This window comes from Eriocheir sinensis, unplaced genomic scaffold (genome assembly GCF_024679095.1).
Source record: "Eriocheir sinensis breed Jianghai 21 unplaced genomic scaffold, ASM2467909v1 Scaffold218, whole genome shotgun sequence".
NCBI classification, from domain to species: domain Eukaryota; kingdom Metazoa; phylum Arthropoda; class Malacostraca; order Decapoda; family Varunidae; genus Eriocheir; species Eriocheir sinensis.
In genome coordinates this window covers 514,582-520,581 of record NW_026111519.1, presented here as the reverse complement: position 1 = coordinate 520,581, position 6,000 = coordinate 514,582, and the positions used below count along the sequence as shown (strand labels likewise).

The 6,000-nt window shown below is 44.4% G+C and overlaps 1 protein-coding gene across 1 annotated transcript in view; it reads left to right on the top strand.

The window, feature by feature from the left end:
• Window positions 1-614: 614 nt before the first annotated feature.
• Window positions 615-6,000, top strand: part of LOC126990871 (thyroid peroxidase-like) — a 47,025-nt gene continuing 41,639 nt past the window's right edge. The window contains exons 1-4 of the mRNA XM_050849521.1: window positions 615-767; window positions 3,643-3,743; window positions 4,561-4,681; window positions 5,691-5,887. The gene's annotated coding sequence lies outside the window, so the exon portion shown is untranslated. The remainder of the gene's footprint in view (window positions 768-3,642; window positions 3,744-4,560; window positions 4,682-5,690; window positions 5,888-6,000) is intronic.

The following is a 6,000-nucleotide window of genomic DNA, read 5'->3' as shown; positions in this document are numbered from 1 at the left end:
GACATAAAATATACAGAGAGCCATAGAGAATTTTATTATAGCATGAGATATACCGTAGAGTAGAGAGAAATGAGACACACTTGTGAGCTTATAGGTGAATGAGGAAAAGATTAACAAAGAAATAAGGAGAATCGAGAAATGAGGAACAATTGTGAGGTAAAAACAGATTGTATACAGACAGCTACGTACAGAACTTTATATTAGGAGGCAGAGATAAAGGAGGAGCTCCAGTGGTACGTGAAGAAGAAAGATTAACTAAGAAATGTGAGGAGGAGAAATTTAATGAGGAAAAATCAACTGTGTTTTTTCATCTTCTCTTCTCTTCGTCGTATTTTTTTGTTCTTTTCCCTGATTTTCTTTCCTCCTGACTTTGGTAGAGTTAGCCACAGCCTGAAACACAAGAAAACACACCAAACAGATATGCCAGGAAAAAAACAATTATACACATGCTCCCTTGCAGAGGTGCCAAGTCTTCATCCTCACCACCATCTATCTTCCATTTTCTGGCCCATAACTATTACAACGAACCATCAACAATTAACAAATATAACGAGAAATACAAGTAAATTTTATAAATGGGGTTGAGGGGGTAGTTTTTAGGTGTACACTTGGCATATGACGGTGAAAATGTGGCCGCCTTGCATCGCCTCCTCCTCCTTCCTCCCGCCATCTTCATCTGTCAGCTGATCCGAGGTGGACGGCGTTCCGCGTGTCGGCCAATTTCCTTGTAATCCAGGACGACACAGACGGCCATGGATGGAAGCAAGGTAGGTAGTCGTGTTATGATTGCTCTCTTGAAGGTTACCTATGTTAATGAAGGCGTGGAGGAGGTGATGTTTTTGGAAAATAAGGTTGACAGCCTCGGGTGGCGGTGTCGTGACAAGCCTGCCAGAGGCGACCCAAGTGTGTGTGTGTGTGTGTGTGTGTGTCCTGAGGTGAGGAAGCAGGCGTTCAGGGGAGGACACTCTGGCAGGGGTCAAGGCAGGGTTGTGGGCAGAGGGATGGCAGCGGTGACGTGTGTGTGTGTGTGTGTGTGTGTGTGTGTGTGTGTGTGTGTGTGTGTGTGTGTCCTGAGGTGAGGAGGCAGGCGTTCAGGGGAGGACACTCTGGCAGGGGTCAAGGCAGGGGCTGTGGGCAGAGGGATGGCAGCGGTGACGTGTGTGTGTGTGTGTGTGTGTGTTGAGCCAAGCATGCAGGGGCAGGGGCAGAGTCAGGGATGATACCACAGGGGCAGGAGCAGGGACAGGGGTGTGTGTGTGTGTGGAGAGCGGGACACATGCTGGGGTGTTGGCTCTCTGGGTGTTATTCTATACTTTTCCTCCCTGGTGTGCCCCGTGCCAGGGAGGAGTTTTGTGTGCATTCCCCTGTATTATATTGACCCTAAGGAGAGGCAAGGGTGTAAACCTCCCTGTAGGTGAGGCCCCATTAGATTCATTTATTTATTTATTTAATTTTTATGTTGTGGTCTCTAGCGGTGGTAGGCTTTCTTGGGGGTGCCTGCATGGTGGTCATCCCAAGCCTGTCAAGATGCAGCAGGCAAGTGTTAGAGGTGACTGTGGCCGTTTCAAGACACACCAAACCCTCAGAAAAAAATGGTCTGGTTCAGCAGTGAGGTGAACCTGTGTTAACTCCCGTGGTTTACTGCACCCAACAAGGATATGTTAGAAAAGATAGGGACACTCGGGTTGCAGAGGTTTTGACACTCTCCGGTTCGCCACCTGTGGTTGTTCGCACCTCCGTGATTTCGCGTGCTAGTTGTTTCGCCACTTGAAAGGAGAGGTTCTGCTACTCACCAGGAAAACCTATTAAACATTCTAAAAATGTTAACAAAAAACATCTCCTGCATCCTTTAACCCGTATACAGTGATGTCCTTTGTTAGAGAAAGGGGTCATGGTAGGTAGCATTTTTTTCGTATATTTTTTATTTGCCCCATAAAATGAGAAAAGATTTATTTCATTTTATTGCTTTGATATTATACGTATGTTGAGTGACAAATATTATGAATACAAAAAATTGAAGGCCATATAATTGCTCAAAAAGGGAATTGAATATATATGTACTAAAAACTTCCATAAGATACTATACTATATTCATAATAATATACTATATTGGTAATAATAAACATTGCACAGGTAGAAAATCTGAAAGTGTTAAAAAACATGCCACTCCTGCATGCCGCCTCTTCTAGTCTCAGTTACGAATCATTCATTGCCGCGGACGTTGGGTTAGGTCCAAGCCCAACTATTGTTGCTCAAGCTCTTAGAAATGCTTCAGTGCACAGGTCGCCATCCTCGTATCTGTCCCATAGGTCGAAGAGACGGCCATGCAATCGAGCGTTTTGGGTGGGGGAGCGTATTTAAACTACATACTCCAACCGAACGTTACATAACCTCCTAACCTGGACTACAGTAACCTTACCTAACATTACTGCCACAAGACACTGCGGCTGAAGGAACAATATTAACTCAACTAACGTAACGCACACCACAGTAACCTTACCTAACATTACTGCCACAAGACACTGAGGCTGAAGGAACAATATTAACTCAACTAACCTAACGCACACTACAGTAACCTTACCTAACATTACTGCCACAAAACACTTAGGCTGAAGGAACAATATTAACTCAACTAACCTAACGCACACTACAGTAGCCTTACCTAACATTACTGCCACAAAACACTTAGGCTGAAGGAACAATATTAACTCAACTAACGTAGCGCACACCACAGTAACCTTACCTAACATTACTGCCACAAGACACTGAGGCTGAAGGAACAATATTAACTCAACTAACGTAACGCACACCACAGTAACCTTACCTAACATTACTGCCACAAGACACTGAGGCTGAAGGAACAATATTAACTCAACTAACCTAACGCACACTACAGTAACCTTACCTAACATTACTGCCACAAAACACTTAGGCTGAAGGAACAATATTAACTCAACTAACCTAACGCACACTTAAGTAACCTTACCTAACATTACTGCCACAAGACACTGAGGCTGAAGGAACAATATTAACAACTAACCTAACGCACACTTAAGTAACCTTACCTAACAATACTGCCACAAGACACTGAGGCTGAAGGAACAATATTAACAACTAACCTAACGCACACTTAAGTAACCTTACCTAACATTACTGCCACAAGACACTTAGGCTGTGTGTGACAACTAGCTTAATGGTATGTCGAGATGGTAGCATATAGTTAGGCGTGTTCTTTGGGGCGCCAACAGTGTGTCCGGTTACTGGTTTGGATGTCACGGCCTCAATGGCTCGCGGCTGACACGGCAAGGACTCCTTCAAAGCTCCAGGAAACTAATAGCAAAGAGTGGAGTGATCCAAACAACTGAAAAAATAGCCACAAATGTGTGTGTGGGAACCTGGGGAGTCGCTGGTCAGGAGTTAGTTATAATATATATGGCTAGGCTTAAAAGAATATATGGCTGGGTTAGTTAAAATATACATATATGACTAGGGTTGAAAATATATGGCTGTGTTAGTTTAAATATATGGCTGGAGTTAGTTAAGAATCCTTATAATACTTAGGAAACCCAACACTAGGGTAAGGTGATGTACTCTCCGGTGCTAAATCTCCCACAGATATACTAATTGGACTTTGCCACACAGATGCTGGACTTTGTGGACCCTGGCGGCCATGGGGAGGTGTCCGTGGGCGCTGGGCAAGGCCGAGGGCGAGGAGTACAGCACACTGGATGAGGGGGACCATGGTAAGGGGTGGAGTGCTTGCTTCAGTTCTCTGTTCAGTTATTTTCTTTTCCTTGGGCCAAAAGTTCAGGCTACCAAAAAGGATAATATTAGTAAAAATTTGTCCTAAAAAAAGATATAATTGCTGAAGTGCCATGCTCTTACTGATGAACATGAATTAGCATACACACACACACACACACACACACACACACACACACACACACACACACACACACACACAAAGAAATATAGAGGTTTGGAACAGACTAAGTGAAAAAATAGTATCGGCGAAGAGTGTGCAGAGCTTCAAGGAAAAGTTGGATAATTATAGATACGGAGACGGGACCACACCAGCGTAAGCCCAGGCCTGTAAAATTACAACTAGGTAAATACACACACACACACACATGTAGAGTCACCATTCTGATAGCCCAGTGGAAAAAGCTCTGCTGCGTGGATCTTAAATGCCACTCTAAGCGAGAAAAATGAGAAAAAAATCATCACTCACACAAACCATTTCATAATATATATCAACGCATTTGTGATCAGTTTATACATCATCTAATTTTTGGGGTTTATATTATGGCAAAAATTTGGCCTGTTTCTGCTACACACGGTAAAGCCACACATTTGGCCCGTCGCTGCTACCGGGCTAAGAAACTACCCTTGGAAATAATCACAACTCCTATGAAAACCTTGTCATTGTGTGTGTGTGTGTGTGTGTGTGTGTGTGTGTCAGGGCGTCAAAATGTTTAAGAATCTGGCCCTCCTTCACCATTACTTATACCCTAATAATTCTCACTATCAGTCAGTTACCACCCCCTTTACCCCTTCCAGGATGGTGCAGGGCTCTCAGGAGATGGACAAGCAGGAACAGGGGACCAGAACTCACAGGTGTTCTTCATTGAGTGTGTGAGTGCCGCTGTCGTCACCATGAACACCTGCTCGGAGGCACCAAGTGAGCAGATGACGCTACCCAGAGTGACTGAAATGGGGAGGGCTTTGGGGAGTGAAACAGGGCTTGGGGTATCTGAGGTACAGTGAAACAGGGCTTAGAGAGGAGCTGGGGGAGTGAAACAGGGCTTGAGGTATCTGAGGTACAGTGAAATGGCTTAGAGAGAAGCTGGGGGAGTGAAACAGGGCTTGGGGAAGTTATATCTAGGCTTGGGGGTGTCTGAGGTTGAGTGAAACAGGCTTACATAAGTTCCTAAGTGTGTGTTTGGGTTTGTGTACTGTCCCTCACACAAGGCATAAAGGTGTGTGTATATATCCCTACATTTGATATACTCATTTATTAGTTTGCAAGGGATTTGAATTTTTATGTTAAATTTTACTCCCAACAAATTATTTTTATCACAGGGACAAAGGTCTGTACTAAATGTCTGGGCACCTCAGTTCACCTATTTGAAAAGCCTCTCATAGTTCTTGTTGGGGTGTCCATGGGGTGTTTTGGGATGCTGGTGATAGTTTTAACACGCCCTCTGCACCTTGAATAGAAAAATCACCCATGAAAGCCCTGTTAATCTTCACTGTGGCCTTGGGAAACAGTCATAATAGAAGCTGAAACTCTCGTTTAAGTTGCTGGCTTTCCATGGACTGTTTTGTGATGCTGGAGATAGTTTGACATGGCTTCTGCACCTTGAAAGGGAAAATCAGCCATGAAATCCTGGATAATCTTCTCTGTGGCCTTGGGAAACAGTCATAATGAGAGCCTGATACGCCTGTTTGAGAATCCTCTCATATAAGTTGTTGGCTTTCCATGGACTGTTTTGTGATGCTGGTGACAGTTTGACCCGACTCCTGCACCTTGATAGGGAAAATCACCCATGAGATCCTGGATAATTTTATCTGTGGCCTTGGGAAACAGTTGTAATGGGATATCATTATGTATAACAATATTGACCTAAGAACATTTAATTCTTTATTTTTCCAAGGCAAGAGTGACCCCCAAACCCTCCCTTCCACAGGACCCGTCAAGCCAGTCCGCCCTGCAAGACTGCCTGGTCAAGATGGGGTCCAGCCTTGCACAGAACTGCTTGGCTGGCTGGCCAGTGCCACAAGTTGGTGGTGACAAAGTAAAGCCCTCCATGACTGCTACAGCCTGATGGATGGATCTCATGGTAGGGTATGATGGGCTGAGAGAGAAGGATGATGATGTAGCAAGGTAAGGTTCAGTTTATTTTACCCTGCTGCCAACGAGGGAACTTTTGATATGCAGTTTGGAATGTCTGTCAACTTAAGGTGTCTGGTGCAGTTTAGGGAAGGGTTAACTTTCTT